General features: G+C 33.9%; 1 protein-coding gene across 2 annotated transcripts in view; it reads left to right on the plus strand.

The window, feature by feature from the left end:
- LOC149087591 (uncharacterized) overlaps positions 1 to 17,955 on the plus strand; it is a 133,627-nt gene that overhangs the window by 81,299 nt on the left and 34,373 nt on the right. The window contains exon 1 of one of the 2 annotated variants that reach the window (XM_089231520.1): positions 8,086 to 8,472. The exons of the other annotated variant lie outside the window; for it this stretch is intronic. The gene's annotated coding sequence lies outside the window, so the exon portion shown is untranslated. Of the gene's footprint in view, positions 1 to 8,085; positions 8,473 to 17,955 lie in introns of those variants that run through there. 2 annotated transcript variants of the gene reach the window in all.

The following is a 17,955-nucleotide window of genomic DNA, read 5'->3' on the forward strand; positions in this document are numbered from 1 at the left end:
TAAATGCTCGCAGGAAATTGTATGAAAATATCCATACCATTTGAAAGAAAAAAATTGAGTGCCTAAAGTGAACAGAAAACTTTTAAATGTTTCGGAAAGAAAGGAGATTTCCCCCATAGGAAAGCATGGGAAGCTAAGATCGTGCATTAGTCCCCTGAAGAAACACTAGGTTAGTTGACCATCGAATTTTTAAAATGCTCAAACTCACTCATGTTGGTTTATCAGTTTGTTTCAGAATGGAATAAACTATTCGAAATTATTGTAAATTTCTACGAACATGATTCGGAATATTCCATTATTTTGGAGAATGGAGTTGCCCTGAACCATACAACAATACTATGGGGAATACAAAAAAAAAAAAAAAAAATGTATTCTCTATACTCATTCTAAAATTCGAAGGTTTTTAGTATTTCAGTTTTATGAGTTTTTTATTCTTTTCTCAGAGAGGAGAAGGTAAAGGCTTTTTTGGCGTGCGGTGAGACACATAAACCGCAAAAGAGAGACATTTTCTTGATGTTTTTATTGCGAAACTGTCCTTGGTGAGACAGTTGAATAAGAGCCGTATCGTCGGCCATAGCTGTTTGTATACATTATTATTCTACGGCAGGCAAACCGCACGTGTTATGCATTTCCGCTGCGGGTTTCGTTTTAAGTGAAAAAAATACCATTATCTACTTTTTTTTTCCCAAAAAAATATGCGGAAACGATAATAAACAACCAAACCATAAATGGTAGCAGAGAAAATTCTAAAAGATATCGTAAAAGTAAAAAAATTGATTAAGATATTTATCGCATACAATATTCGATTTTTTTTTTTCTTTTCATAAAACGACGTTAGCTTGATGATTCTCTACTGCAGGGATCGCCAACGTTTCAGATGAGGAACGTACTTTCAAAACGGAACCTTTCCACTTTTGCTAAATTAACCGTAGAAGTAAAAACCGTCTCTTCTTCGGAATGGAATGCTTTACAAAAGTAGATAATATCCCAGCAGGTACCTCAAGAGTGTGGTGTGAAATAATTTAAATATTATGTTTCTTGATCAACATTCAAGGGAGTTATCTACATTCAAGTTTCAGAAATTTTCGTTTTAAAAGAAATTCAGTTCAAATGTTACCTTGATCAATTATTTCTTTTACGAATTCTTGAAATTACATATTGTTCTAAGAAATTATTATCAATTATTTTTTCCATTGAGGTATTTTCAAAATTTCTATAAATTCTGTAGTTATTTATGCCTTTTTCCATGTGCCGGATTTCCTTCGAAACGTATGAAGTCAGGGGAAGCCCAAAGTTTCTTTTAACCTTAGGCTCCCGAACTCTTTGAGCCGGCCCTGGTAATACTCGCAGATGGAATGCACAACATCACTGATGGATTTGGAAAGCATTTCACAGGTCTAAATACCACAGTACAGCTGTTAGTGACTTATATTTAACAACTTTTTTTCGAACAATTTTTTAAAAAATTTATTTGTCCTTCAGTGCCACAAAAAAGTAGTTCAGTGAGTTTTCTAAAACTCATCGGCGGACCACAGAATCTCCGAGGGCCACATGCCGGCTGTGTGTTACGTAATTCCCATCTTCCCTACTGTATGAATAACCTGTGAAATCAGCATTTATAATTGTAAGAAACTATAAAAATATCATCAGTAGATAATTTGCAGTTGGACAGCCTATGATGATATTCTCCCCGTTCTCATTTCGAATTCAAATTGTTCTTCGTAATTGTATATGAGGAATTTTATTCGGGTGCCCACGAAAGTAAAAAAGATTAGGAATGTAATAAGACGAACACAAGAGAGAGCTAGTGACAATCATTATAGAAAGGGGCAACGAACAGCCGAACCACCTCTGCTTTCGACGCCTACATTGGGCAAGTGAAAGTTCAAAGCCCACACCAAATCTCGATGAGACAAGGCATCCTCCACATCATGGACTTTCACCTCCCTTATTTGTAAATCCGTCGGATTCTTTGGCGCCTGTTTGTTGTATGACGTGTATGATGCGAGTGATAATTATAATCACAACACTACTTCATATGTTTAAATACATTAGTCGGGTTGAAAGTTTTTCCATGTACTTTGTGTGTTTCATGAATTCGAAATTCAGATAGAAAGGTGTGTTTGTGATGGCATCCAGTATGGGAGAGAAATCGAAGAAATGTTTCTTTTGTAAGTTTGTATTTATTCAGCACAAATTACTACTAAATTTCAGACTAATTCTGAATGTATGCGAGTGGCACTAAATAAAACTTTGAATGTATGCAAACGTCATTGAGTTTGAGACAACATTTGGTATCCATGCATAATTTGAGAAAAATTTGGAATGTTTGCAAAAGTCACTGAGTTTGAGGCAAAATGTGAAATGTATACAAGAACGATTCCAAACATCCCAAACTAGAGACAAAATATTGGATGTATGCCAGAGTAATCGGATTTGAGGCAAATATTTAAATGTGTGCAAAAATTGAAATGTAAAAGTGTCACTAAGTTTCAAAGATAAGTGAAAAGTGAGATAAAATTTGAAATGTATACAAAAGTCATTTCAAATTAAAGACAAAATTTTAGATACATGCAAAAACACTGAATTTGAAACAAAATTTGAAATATGTGCAGGTGTCACTGAATTTTAAGCTAAATTTCGGATGCATGCAACTGTCATTGAGTTTGAAACAAATTTTGAAATGTATGCAAGAGTCATCTCGAATTAGAGGTAATATTTGAGATGTATTCAAAAGTTACTGGACTCGAGACAAATATGTCCTCCTCAGAGTCCCTGAGTTTTAGATACAATTTAACATGTGTGAAAGTGTAACTGGGTTTTGAAGATATATGCAAGTGTCAATGAATTTGACATTTACGAAAATGTCGATAAATTTGATGCAACACTTGATATGTACGCATGTGTCGCTAGATTTTAGATCCATTAAACTGTCACAAAGTTAGAAACAGTGGAATGTTTGCGAGTGTCATTGAATTGGAAACATAATTATGGGATGTTGCAAGTGCATGCACAATGTTAAAGAAGTACCTACGTACATCTCTGGTAGTCGCAATGCATTTAATATTTTAAGGTTGTTATTAAATTACTTTAATAGCTACTGTTTTAATAGTGGCAGAACATGTAGGCACCACAAAATTTTGAAATGTATGTAAGAATCTCAAAAGTTGCAGATATGTCCAAGTGCTTGCTAATGAATTTCAGATTTCTATATGCATCACTGAATGTGATGCATAATTTGGTATGTACGCATTTGCCACTAAATTTGAGATAGTGACACTTGATTTTATATCGATGCCAGTGTCACCTCTTCCCCGTACCCATTACTTCCCTAATATAATTTCCCCGATGAAACTCGTGCATCCCCGATGCATTCATAGCCTGCAAAAAAACACAATCAGATTGCAGGAAATGACCCTTCGGCCCTGCCTATTTTACTCTTTTTGTAAAGAGAAAATATAAGAACCAATTTAGGTAAGTTATACGTTCTCCATGGGCCACCTTCACGTGATGCAGCTGAAAGGAAAAAAAAATACACGCCAAACACAAGAACGCCATACGCAACTGTCTAGTCTAATTGCGATGGCAAAAAAAAACCAAAATAAATATGACTGCAAAAGCTCACAGTAGGGTGGTTACACACCACGGGGTTCCGACCTAACGAGCCTCTTGAATTTCTCTGAGAGGACTCGGAATGTGACGTGAACATGCAGAGGGTTTCATATATTATACGTATGTAGAAAATAAAAAAATAAGTAAATGAAACAGTTTCGGCCAAAGGGTTATAAGGAATCACCAGGAGCTCGGGCACTCGACTAAGGAAAGGTCAAATGTTTGCGTGCGATCCACGTCAAAAATTGGTTGATCTCGCTCCCCTGGTTCTTCCTGGTTATCAAATTATACTTCTGCAAATCGATAATGAGCTACTGGTGGGAGTGAACTCGAATTCTTAAGTCGCTATTGACATTCTTATTCTACATCTCGAACAAGAATGTCTTGGTACACCTCGATTTTCTTGAAATAGATCGGGCCAAAATAGATCCATTCCGCAACCATTTTCTGATATGTATTTTTCAATTCTTATCCCTTGCGTTATAGAATTTTAAAGTCGTAAGAAAGTTACAGAAAATCGAAAAGAATTTATTTTTAAATTAATATCGATATACAGTATCATTTCGATTGTTATGTTAAAATGCAACTGAGCGTTTCACGAAGAGTGCTCGAAAAGTATTCGAATTATATGGTTGATTTTAATGTTAAAAAGTAGATTAATACAAGAGAAGAGATCTGCAAAAAAAAGTGAAATTCAGTTGAGAGAAAGAGATTGTGTCGTCTCCATAAAATCATGATTACGGGAAACATTATTTACTTACTAGGAGGACCATAATTCATCAAGGAAAACACGGGACATCACCAATTCTCGCCAAAAAAGTTGTCAAAGATAAGAATAATTGGTATTGCTAAGAAAATCACCGATTTCTGGGAAGAGAGGGCTAATGTACATTGCACTGTATTTAAAGGTGTTACGACCTCCGAATCTGCAATTAATTTTTTTTTCAAAACAAGACAAAAAATGAGCGGATCCACATTAATAACGCTCATAACGTTCCACATCAAAGATGGAAATCCGTCAAAAAAAAAAAAAAATCAAAATTGAGTTAACATTGGTTTCCTATTGGACTTATCTCAATATTCTGAATGGCGGAATGTGTTTCTATCAATAACGGACGCAAGCGCGCATAACGGATTTTCACCCAACTTAAATTCGTTTTGGAATCGATCTTTGTGGAATGTTAATGGCAATAAATCATGAAGAGACTTGCTAGTTCTGTAATGGTAGTTCCGTTTGCCACCTAGCAGTCCAGTGGCTTGGGAGCTTGCTTCTGACTGTGCAGGTCTGGGTTCGGGAATGGATGTAAGGATAGGAACACGTGGACAAATTCCCTGGATATATCGTAAAAATCTCTTGGGGATACATGATGATCACGTTATTATGGAAAAAAAAGGGTACCAGAGACGTGGCAGCATGTTATCCTGGGATGTAAAGTTTACAGTTACTGTAGAATAAAATATTTAGAAGCCCTGGCAATAAACCAATCCTTTACTTATTTTATAAAAAAATGCTGATAGTCTTATGTACAAAATATTCTGGTTTCTTTCTGACAACTCAAGGTTTCGGGAAGCGTTTACATTATAACGTTACGGCCGCCTTATAGAGTTCTATTATTGTAGTCACCTTTGTACAGTGTTGTGCACCTTCAGATTTAGTAATTGCACCCCTTTCTGTGATATTGCGAATTCACATGTAAATTTAGTCATATAACAGGCATATAATGGCCTTACCTTCACGTCATACCTGCCTTCAAGTTTGTTATCATTTTATATTTATTTGTGTTATTAATTGTATTGTGTTGTCACCTTTGCAATTGGTTTTATGACCAGAGCAATAAATTTGAATTCAATAAAAATTGTACAACTAAGAGTAGTTTTTTATCAACTTACTGACAGTTGACAATGTTTGTCTTTGATGTGAAGTCACTCAAGTAATGAATTATAGTGTAAATGAATAGAAGAAACAATCATATTTTCTCTCAGATCGAATTTTTGAAGTTTTTGCAGCTCATGCATAAGATATACAGGGTGCCCTGTAAGTGCGGGCGTTACTTTCATCTCTTGATTTTTGAAAACTAGCTCTTTTTTTTCAAACTTTAAAAATTCATTAAATTCCAGCGAATGATCCGATATTCATTTTTTAGATTCATCTTACCGAAATATGTCATATAAATATTCCTACAAAATTTCAGTGATTTCGGTGTAGTAGTTGATTATCATTTTTATTAATTACGACAAACTCAGAAACAGAAAATACAAATACAAATACAAATACAACGCCACAACAGGCAAAATGCCAAACGAGGTGGCTGATAAAAAGATGCCCATAAAAATATGGATGTCATATGTTTCAAAAATACAGCAACCCAATTAAATAAAAATGCAATTAACATAAATTATAAACAATATATACACATGATAAAACATTATACAATGCCCATAAAGAATACTTATGGTTGTCTTATTCTAAGAATGGATAGCTTCTCGATTTACCCCAACATGTTTATCGTATTTCTTTTTAAACGTGTCAATTGTGTTACAATTTACTACCTCCGGGGGTAAGCTATTCCATTTATTGACAACCCTATTAGAGAAAAATTCCCTGCGACACCATAGCCTTGCATTGTCCCTCACCAATCGATACTGGTGTCCCCTTGTAAAAGCAGTCGATTGGCGGTGTACTAAAAGTTCATGGTCCATCCTATCCATCCCATTGAAAATTTTGAACACTTCGATCATATCTCCTCGACACCTGCGTTCATCCAATGTAAACATATTCAAAAAATGAAGTCTCTCTTCATAACTCGAGCCCTGTGTGCCAATAAGGACACGCGTAGCTCTTCTCTGCATCCCTTCAACCAAGTATATGTCCCTCTGTAGGTATGATCTCCAAAACCTTACAGCCTACTCCAGTCCAGGACGAACTAAGTCTCGAAAAAGCGGAAGAATGACTTTAGAAGAACGCGAAGAGACCTTTTTGAAAATGAGACCAAGCATTCTATTCGATTTTTTGACAACCGCTGAACAATGTTCAGAAAACTTAAGTCGCTCGTCAATGAGAATTCCCAAATCGGTGACTCTAGCTGCATCCGGGATAGTGACACCATTCAACTCGTAAGAGAACCGTGGGTTGTTCGACCCAAAATGAGCGACCATGCACTTATCTACGCTAAACGTCATGCTACATTCATTTGCCCATGCTGCAATCTTGTTTAAGTTGATCTGGAGCAACTCCCTATCGCTTTCATTCCCGATTACCCCCATTAGCTTCACATCATCTGCGAATTTTCTAGTAATTCCATCGATACCCTGATCGAGTTTGTCGATAAAAAGTGAAAAAAGTATGGGGGCCAAGGACATTTCCCTGAGGAAAATTATATTTTCTTTTGGATCTGACTGGTTTTGCAACCAAGCTATCGGATAAATGTATGTCTTCGTGTATCTTTGACCCATCTGCTTTTTTCACTTTTCAAACTGATTTTGGGCGCGGTAGCCCGGTCGATAAGATGCTCGCCTAAAGTACCAAAGGATGTTTAGAGGTGTCGCGAGTTCGATACCCAGTTCGTCCTTGTCAGAAAAATTTCCTGACACAGGGGTACAACAAAAAACGGCGATTTGACCGCAGCAAAAATTGCTACCGCAGGGAGTCCCCCATCGAGGGGTTAGCGCACCAACCTCTCGATGAGTATGAAAAACAAGTCTGCCGTTCGGAATCGGCAATAAATTGTAGGTCCCGGTCTAATTAGCCCTCGTGTGCAGAAAATGACCGTGGTGCGACAAAAATGATCAAACTGATTTTTTTACTTATCTGCTTTTGCAACTAATCGGTACTTTCACAAATCAAAATAGCATCTAGCTGCTGCTCTTTGAATGTTACGGGATCGCCTGATAGATCTGTAGAAAAACTGAAGACAAATGCCATAATCGGAAAATCGAAAAAAAATGGATCTATCCGGTTTTAAAATTACACGGATCATTTATATCCATAATTATCGTAATGTATTTTTATATAAGCGGTGGAAATAATACCCATCTGCGAGTTCTGTGTAGATTATATCATATTCCAGTTATTTTCGTTGGAAAATTTTTTATTGCAAGATACTCGGGATAACCAAAATTATAGTAAAATACGAAAAGTTTCCAAAAAATACGGGTCATATGGTCACCTTGTTCATAGGAAATGTCTTCGTAGCGTTGTGATTACTTCTCCCAGATGAATGTCAGTACTGAATTTCTCAATTATTCTGAACAGCAGTATTCCAGTCAAGTAAGATATAAGTGCTTATACACAAATAACATGTATTCAAAATACCCGGTGGTCATTTTCCCGCCCAAACCGGACGCATCACGTGACGTCACGTACGATAAACCAGTGACGTCTTGATGGTAGCAGAAAATCCCGCGTGGGTTTCCCGTCCGGCCAGTCTCTTCTTTACCTTTTTCGCACCAAACAAGAAAAAAAACTTTTTCTCGGTCGATTCATTCCACAGTTGGTTCTCTTCACGTACGCGTACCCACGACCACAATATAACAGGGAGAGAGCGAGAGTGGAATAAAGAAAAAGGTGTGTGTGTGTGTGTATTATTTTCTGTGTATAAGATAACACATAAGAAATTCCCCTCGTGCTTGCGGCAAAGTGAGAGTTTTTCTCTCGGTTGTCAGTTCGGTGTGTTATTTTGTATTGTATTGTTTGTGTTTCTCGTGTGAATGTGTTGTTTCTACACAATGTCGACTGAATAACTTGGATAGTCCAAACAAAAAGAAGAAACGAAGTATGTTTGTTTGCATGCCGACTTCTCAAAGGAATTTGAATTCTTTGTGACAAGGAATGCATCGTGTGAAAAAATATCTATGAATATAGTAAGTTATATTTACATGTTTTTATTTTGCTTTTCTGCCAAACGCAAATGCCGAATTTTCGAAAACCTTGAAGCTTCTTGTGAAATATTCGTTGATGTATTCGAATTTCTGCTTGAAAAGATATAGTCTTGAAACATTGAAATCTTAGTCTTTCGAAATTTATATTGACCAATGGTATCAAACGTGGTTATCGTATAGATATCGTGTATAAGACAATGAAAAAATTGAAATTGAAGCGATCATTCTGAACAGATGAAACTCATGGACGCTTTACGTATTATTCAGCCATTTATAATACAACTGGCTGTATACTCGTAGATTTCTTCTTACCGAATTTATTACTAATATAAGCTATACCAGATTAAAATATAATTATTTTTATACATTTCTATTAATATGTTGCATATTGGATTGTTATAATCACCAGGAATCTGTGACATTTTAACGGGTAGTGCAAACAGGCTCTAAAGTTATTGAAGTTTTTATTAATAAATGTAAACAACATTTCAATACATGAATCAGGCTCCAGGGGTTAAAAACAAAATGCTCAACCTCGGACTTCGGTTTACTTAGCTTACAATTATTTTCATGAGTATTGAAAAACAATCAGTAAAAGACTCTGCAGATGATTTGACATTGTTTCTCATAATACAACTGGCGGAGTGATAGAGTGACTTGAAACGCACTGTAACTTTCCAACTTGAATAAAGCTAATAAATACATTCCATATTACCATTTTAGTTTTGAGCATTCCAAACTAAGGTCCTGATCACTAGTTGAAATATTTCCATTTATAAGAATAATATTCAAGTTTTCACAACTTTTTCTTGGGCAAGTAACTTAAATTCTCAGGGTAACGTGATGGAATATTTATATGATAGAAATCATGAAACAAAATTAATTCGTGTTCTCTCTAAAAAGAAGGAAAGAATAGAATGTGTAAAATTAAAGTTTTTAAGATGAATATATATTGTTATGGTTTGATACTATACACATACCATAATATCGACCTCGCTCAAGTATGAAAAATGTCTCACATTTTCAAATGAAATGTTCTTATAAAAAATAATTAATATGTCTATTAAATTTGCCCTACGGCTCACCATTATGAATGCATGAACGTAATAAATACTGAAACATAATAAATACAGTAGAAACTGTCTAAAATGACTATTCTCTGATCTACTGTGTGATCTCACTACAGTAATCACCTTACAGGAACATTACTATGATATTGGTAATATTCATTATAAAATGTGTCATTATTAAAGTATATACGGGGGCATATATTATTCAAATATTACGTACACTGTACAGTGTAAGTTAAGATTTCGAGGCCACTGTTTGGCTAGATCATGAGTTTATCATATTGTACTGTATACCCGTAATGAAAAGCAATCAGCTCCTTCGTACAAAGCAGCATGCCATGATGATTGATTGCCATGTGAGTGTGATTATTGGATGGATTATATATGCAGAATGAAATAATAACATAAGCTTTGCTTATGTTAGAAAACATCTGACAAAACCTCAGTTCGACTTTTTGCTAGTGCTTTTCTTCGCGCGTTTAGTGATCGAAAGTCGAATATTATAATTAGCAAGAACGTGCTTTTTTAGTATCTATTTTCTTTCGCAATAATATCAAGTCGAGACATTTTTGGTCAAGGAACAATGCCACTTCGACTAAAATTACTGATGCAGTTCATATTAATAAGCATAAAATATATATTTTATTCTAATTCTTAATAAATAAATTTTACGTATTTTTCCGTTTCGTATATTTTTTGTTGGTATTTTCCAAGTTCTTTCATTTTCCCAGACTTTGTTTTTGGATTGTTTAGTTTTTATTTCAAAAACATTAAATTAAAAAAAATATATATATATAAAGAGTATATAAATTTTTTTTGATATATAAAAGTGTATAAAGATTTTTAAAGATCTAGCATCTAGACTCTAGATGCTATTTGTAAAATGATTTTTCATAAATAAATTGTTTTATTTTTAATATTTGAACAAAAAAATATGTGAAGATATTTAGAAATTTAAAAAACTAAACTAATTCATCATTGAAAGTATAATGGAAAATAAAAATCAAACAACAAATGACATTAAGAAATGATTAGAAAAAAACCCCAGAGAAATTATCGCAAAAAACGATTAAGAAATGATCGAAAGAACGTTCATAAAATGATGTAAATTAAATTCGTGATGTTGAAATATTGAATGAGGAAATATATTGGATTAATAAATTTTAAAATGTTAAGCACAAAGGGAAACATTTGTTTAGTAGATTGCAGAGATTTAAATATGACATATGAGTGGATGAATTTGTCATAATCGAAGGACAACTGAAAATAAAACATGCTGATAAGCCATTCATTTATGTTCTCATGGCTACAAAAATTCATTTATTTATTTTATCGAGGCGATGAATGATGAAAGGACATTTTTCTAGCATTTTTTTGTTTTTTGTCTTGGAATTCCATATTTAGGAGCTTGTTTATCCACGGGTAGACGTCTCGGGTCTTTCACGCATTGTGATGCTGTTTTGAAACAAAAAACACATTAATGGCGTATTTCTTTCTTTTTCCAGTCAATTTCAATAACTGGCGCGTGCTGACCTAATTCGTTTTGTTCTTTGGTTTCTTTTATTTTTTTTTCCCCCTTCTTTATTTTTTGAAGAAAAACATCAATTTTCATTTGTTTTCATAAAAAGGATTCCTTCCTCCTTTTCAATCACAAAATGCAAAGACAAATTCATATAGGAATGTCCTTGACATCACGAGACACGAATCGAAATGTTTTTTTCTATTATTATTATAACACGTTTATTGTTATGATTATTTTCTTTTAATTGCTATTGCCTGTGCTTTGAATTATAATAAATTCTTAAATGCAGGTGTTTTAAATGTGAATACACGCCGGAAAAAAGGACGCTTTGTATATGGGGGTTTTTACCTTGTAGCTAAACGTGCAAATTTTAGTTGGCGTTTCATATCACTGAACTAACATGTTATTTAATTACAGTTCGAAATGATAATGAAAAATAATAAATATTATAAATATTCAAAAATTGTTTTAAAAATATATATAAAAATATCAAATGAAAATAGATAAAAATATCGAATAAAAATGAATAAAAATATCGAATAAAAATGAATAAAAATATCGAATAATAATGAATAAAAATATCGAATAAAAATGAATAAAAATATCTCATCAAATGAATAAAAATATCACATAAAATGAATAAAAATATCACATAAAATGAATAAAAATATCACATAAAATGAATAAAAATATCACATAAAATGAATAAAAAAATCACATAGAATGAATAAAAATATCACATAAAATGTAAAAAGTTGTAAAAAATTGAAAAAAAAAAAATGTCAAATAATAATGGATACAAAAAATCAAGTAAAGATGGATACACAAAAAATTGCAAATAAAAATGGAGAAAATATCAATTTAAAGAATAAAATAATCAAATAATAAAAAACAATTGGAAGCAAATAAAAATAAATATTCAGATATAATGACGTTCTGTAGTTCTTATATTTTCGTCTTTAGCTCCGTCAAGTGTAAAAATAAAGAAATAATACAAATGCAAATACAAGGCCACAACAGGCAAAATGCCAACGAGGTGGCTGAGAAAAAGATGCCCATAACAAATATGGAAAAATGCAATTACAAACAATATATATATATATACATGATGAAATATTACACAATGCCCATAAAGAATACTTATGGTTGTCTAATATAATAATCAAAGTGGCCTCTCATTTAAGTCGCATCTTTTATCGTAAAACTGAAAAAAATCGTTTAGATTGATCGAAAATTTTACATTTGCTTCCCATAACATACATATACACACACCCAGAGATGATAAAAATAATTTTACAAGTATCGATAGATCGAAAAGTATGTCAGACTTGAAAGCTGAGATATGTTAGGTAGAAGAAAAAAAAAAGAGAAAGTAGAAACATGAAAACGAACAGTTTCGGACATGTGTTTTTACTCAAGAACGGATAGTCTATGATTAAGGGGCGAAAACGCACTTACATTTTTCATAGACAAGAAACCAAAGAAAAAAAAAACGTCTACGAGCATCAGATTCTCTTTCTTTTCTCATGTATAATCGCTACTGCACGAACCTCTGACCGACATTATATTGCTGGTTTTTCTTTCTCCTTTCTCTACTAGTAATAAAATACCAAAGAAATAAAACCGAGAGAAAAACTCACGTAATTCCTATGCCTTTCCAGTATACCTTCAAAGTTACACGTAACTATCGCTAGGTGTCGTTAGTGGAGCGTGTGATTAGCTCGTTTATTTGTAGTAGTATAATTTGGTTAGTTTGCTGCTGTCTCTATGGCAGAACTCTTTCAGTATGTAATATATATTTCGTTTTCTGGAAGATCTGAAGGAACTGGTCATTAACTATGAAGTGTGCCTACACGTGTATATTTATTACTTTCTTCCCTTCTTTTTTTTTTCGAACGTCATACGCATGTAAAACTGTTCGCATTGCTTAAATGAATGCATAAGTCATCATTATTCTTACGCCATCATGTTACCATAGCTCCAGTGATGTGTAGAAGAAAATAAAATAGAATGTATTTTTCTTAAGAACAGGTTTTAAATGATTTCTTTACTTTTTTACTGCTCTTTTTTTGGTTTTCGACCTACGGGATGATCTAGTTCCCTATTAAAAACACCTGTGAAATGCTGTTATGCTCGTTGTTGAGTAATAGGTTGCTGATATGCATATTTTACGCATATTTTTAAAGTGGGGATTTCGATTGCAAATAATTTCTATTAGCTCTGTAACAACAAAATATCTATATGTTACGGTAAGTGTAATAAATCCGGTCATTATACATAATAGATCGATTATTGTGGGTAATCACCGAGCATTTTGATAAGTTTGATAGATTTCTCTAAATTTATCACTTTTTGCCGGTGATTATGCATAGTACCCAAGCGTCGTTGCTAAATTTAATAAGTACTAAAAAAATTATCACTTTCACCCACGATTATGCATAATACCCAAGAGTCGCGTCGTTCGTAATCATGAGAGATAAATTGCACCATATGATATACTATACATAACAGTTTATACATGTATTGTATCATTATATCGTGGTACGAGAGCAAAATTTAATATTATATCGGGGTATTATCGTAAAATTTGTTATCATTATAACGGGGTTTAACTATATTCATCACACATACTACACTAATTTGGAATTTTTTCATAATTATCGAATTCGTTCGCCAATTACACTAGGGTATTATGCATAATCACAGATAAAGACGATAAATGTTTCGTTTTTGTCTGAGTATTTATTTAGTATTTATCAACGACACTTGAGTAGCAATTATGCATATTCTATAGGCGCCGGAATCTAGTGGCTGAAGCTATTTCATCTCCCCTCCCACAATAATTTAGGGAAAAAACAATGCAATGTACCTTCCCTTCTCCCGTGTACGTGCCAAAGTCCCGTATATAAGGGACGACCAGCAATCTTCAGGTCTCCCCATGTTTTTTTTCACAGAATATATTCTTTTTATTTGGCTATATCAAGTCTAGAAACGGATTTTATTCCTCGTCGATCGCTGACGTTTCGAGAACTTCGGCAGTTTTAGCATCATTTAGATAATTTTGATGATGTCAGTATTTTTTTTACAGTGTCGGATATCCTAATATCCCATTTATTTCTTGGTGGAATAAGGTAATTTTAGTCTGATTTTATAGGGAATATAAGTGGTGATATTTGAATTCAAAACTGATACGACTCATAGATCTTATAATTTAGAATTCCTCAGACGGTATAGCCGTCAGATTTTCAGCATAGGTGCTAACGTCAACGTTTGCCATTGCTCAAAACTGCGACGAAATGATTCATTTAGCGAGCATAACAGATTTAATATTTGTTAAAATATAAATGTCTCTGAGAATCTCTGAGAATTTCATCGCCAGACTAACACGAGTTTGATGATCAGACGTCTCATTTTTGATGGAATTTTCCAATAGTGATTTTGTGTGATTTTGGTTTGATATTGTTGCAATCAGGGCTGTAACTAGGCAAGTGCAACAGGTGCACCCGCACAGGGCCCACTTGGAAGGGAGGGGCCCAGAAGGGTTCTAAATTTAAGTTCTTGCGCAGGGCACAGGAATGGCTAGCTACGGCCCTGGTTGCAATAACAGATTAATTTTCACCCAGGGCTTGACAACTCCTTAGCGTCAGGTCACCATGGTGACTACAAAATTGGGATCGGTGCCTAAATTTCCTATGTGTAATTATTGAATAGAAGTCTGAGGACAACACAATTTTTTTGGAATTTATATCAACTTCGAAATGTTCACGTCCCCAACTCCCGGAAACGTCGAAATTTTTTCATCATTTTGGAACAATTTTTCATCTCGAAAACCCAAATTCTTGACTCCTAAAAGTTTCCATAATTTGTCAATGGGTTTTACCCCTTTTGTTTCCCTATAATTGGGGATAGCCATTCCGTGCCCAGTTTTTCGCAATATAAAATACACATTATGTTTTTATTGAATGAAATATTTGGAATTAATGAAAAATATGTTATTAATTTAAGATAAATGCATTTGAGAGCAGGTACTGGCCTCGAAGTTGTATTCAAGAAGTAAATTTAATTATTTTGTTTTCGTTCTCTGTTGAGCCAATAGAAGGCGCTAACTTTCGTAATGAAAAATAAAAACCATAGATATTGCGATCATTGTAATTGAATATAATTTTCATTTCATTTCTGATGTCTGATTTATTCGAGAAGCTTTATTATTTAATACTTTTTAAATATTGATCCTTCATAAGTTTTCAATATACAAACTATATACGTTGTGAAATGGCTATTGAACTGTTCCCCCGATAATCGGATAACAAGTTTAATCGAATATTGTGCGCTAGAATCGTTGATATGTGATTAAGGGAGGCCAACTGCATTCACACATGTTTGTGTGTGTGTGTGAATTCCTGAAAAAAATATACTTACCTAATCACTTTGAGATAAATGCATACATGTTTTCGCTTTCATTTTTGAAATAAAAATTGTGAATCAATATGTGTCAAGGGGTAAACTCAAATATAAAATTTTAACTATATCCATTAAAACCAGGTACAAAAAAAAAATTGAAAAAAAAAACCTCACACACACGGCATGTAAGATAACATTGCAAACACCGTTGTGATATCACGAGATAAAATTGGTTACACTCAAATCATCATTTTCACACGTCGTAGTTGAGTGACATGTTGTCGTGCACATAACGTTCCACACAAGCAATACCACATACAAAAGGTCAAACTGGAAGACGCGTTTGACTTTCATAGCCAGAGTGTGGAGGGGGGGGGGAATTCATCTGCGCCCCCCCCCCCACTCCCCTTCAACAAAACCATGTTGCACATACTCACGCAATGGACATTATTACTGTCCCAGACAGCATGTAGCCATACAACGGAGGAAGATTATGATTATTATAGTAACAATACGAAAAAAAATTGAATGGAAGACATGAATATACTGTACAAAATTGGTAAAAAAAAAATAATAATAATCTCACGAAAGGCAATAAAAGAGTGAAAATCTGTGGTCCATGAAAACTTTCTTTTCTCAGGCCGAAGTTCAAGCGCTAACTTGTCCACATTGCATTTAAAGCAACTTTTTCTTAAGGATTTTTTTTTCGTTCGCGCTTGAGGTGAAACTAGTTTCAATACCTTTTATTTTCTACTTTTCTAGCCTCTTGTTTGTGGAAAGTTACTTTTCATTTCTTTTTTATCTACTTCCTTTACTTTCTTATATTTCTAAAGCTCTTTTTGCCCTTTCTGCATATACTGTATATATAATTTTTGTTCTTTAATCCTTCCATCATCTTAAACAACGGAAGCATCTATTGTTCGGAAATGAAACGGTTTCTATCTCGTTTCTGTTATTCGTAGGAAAATAAAAATGGAGTAAGAAAACCATGAGGAAAAAGCAACGGGTTGATGAATATTGTACTATGTTTAATTCTGTTTCTATTATTATTATTGTTACTATTATAGTCCGTTAGGTAATTATTTTCTCTTAACCTCAATTTAGTGAATGTGGTAAGATCTGAGATACTGGATGATTATTTAAGTTAGTGGATTTAATTAATATTATTTTTTTTTTCACGAATGGGGTGATTATAAGGAAAAGAATTCTGTAATATTGGTGGGGGCTTTAGATGTCCATATATAAAGATTAATTTTTTTTAAAGACGGTCAGCATTTTGAAGGTCCTGTCTGTGTCCACACTAAGAAGCTTATAAAATTGCATGTCTGTATGAAATTATGAAATGTCCGTATTTCAAAAAAAAATATATAAACCGTATTTACTCGCGTATGAACGAGAATTTTATTAAATTTTCAGTGTTTTATAAACGTAGAGGTCGTGTTATATGCGTGAGTGAATAACTAAGCAGAAATTTTCGCTAAGAGAATTAATGAAAAATGGAAATTAATTTCGGAAATAAGTCCAGAACACTAATGATAATTCTGACGAATCGAAAACTATATATAACTTCAGTTAAATAAATGAATATTTATTAATAAAGTAATCGAAAATTTATAATTAAACAGTTGAAAAATAATGAGGGAAATAGTTCCAGAATTAATTCAATAATCAATAAATTCGGAATTCGTGACAGACATATTTTTCAGAATATGGAAAATTTTCAATACTTTTGCCCCCCCCCCCCAGGCCAAACACAGAGATCCTAATAGTGGTGTCAGAGCCCGCCCACAATCTATTTAGAAATCTCCATACAATAAATTAAGGTGTCTATAAAGGTATTATTATAATGAAGACTCTACAATAAATAACACCTCGACTCACGTCACCCTGCATTACGTCGTCTCGAAAAAAAAAATCTTATGGTATATCTGGGAATAAACGAAATAAGAAGTTGATCAATAAAAAAAAAACATTATTTTTTCCTTATTTTCATTTTATACTTCCTCCTATGGACCTATGCGAATAAATACGGCATATGTGACGCACATTCGTTTTGAGCAAAGACAAACTTCAATTGAGGGGGGTCAGAAGCTGAAGGATGCAGCACAGGGGCGTAGCCAGAAATTTCGTTCGGGGAACAACTTTCATTTCGGGGGGCACCAAAGTGATAGAACAATAGATTTTGACCATGTTTTTCCCTTCTTTCGGTCATTTTCTCACATTTCGGGGGGAACCTGTCCCCCAAGTCCGTCACCACAGTGGTGGTCGGCGGAAGTTGGTTTTCTGTGGTTCCCAACTTCAAGGCGCGAATGCGAGCCGGTCTCGCCACCGGGAGCAACAGACCTACAAACAGTACAAATGTAATTCAATCATAACACATCACTCACTTCACTTCTGAAATATAGATGACAGCACTGAAAAATCAAACACAACACTACATACGCACTCAGACTTGTACACACATACAGTTAC

The sequence above is a fragment of the Pholcus phalangioides genome, unplaced genomic scaffold (genome assembly GCF_987345545.1).
Source record: "Pholcus phalangioides strain wild (caught in Gottingen) unplaced genomic scaffold, Ppha-v1.0 ptg000004l_1, whole genome shotgun sequence".
In the NCBI taxonomy this organism is placed as follows: domain Eukaryota; kingdom Metazoa; phylum Arthropoda; class Arachnida; order Araneae; family Pholcidae; genus Pholcus; species Pholcus phalangioides.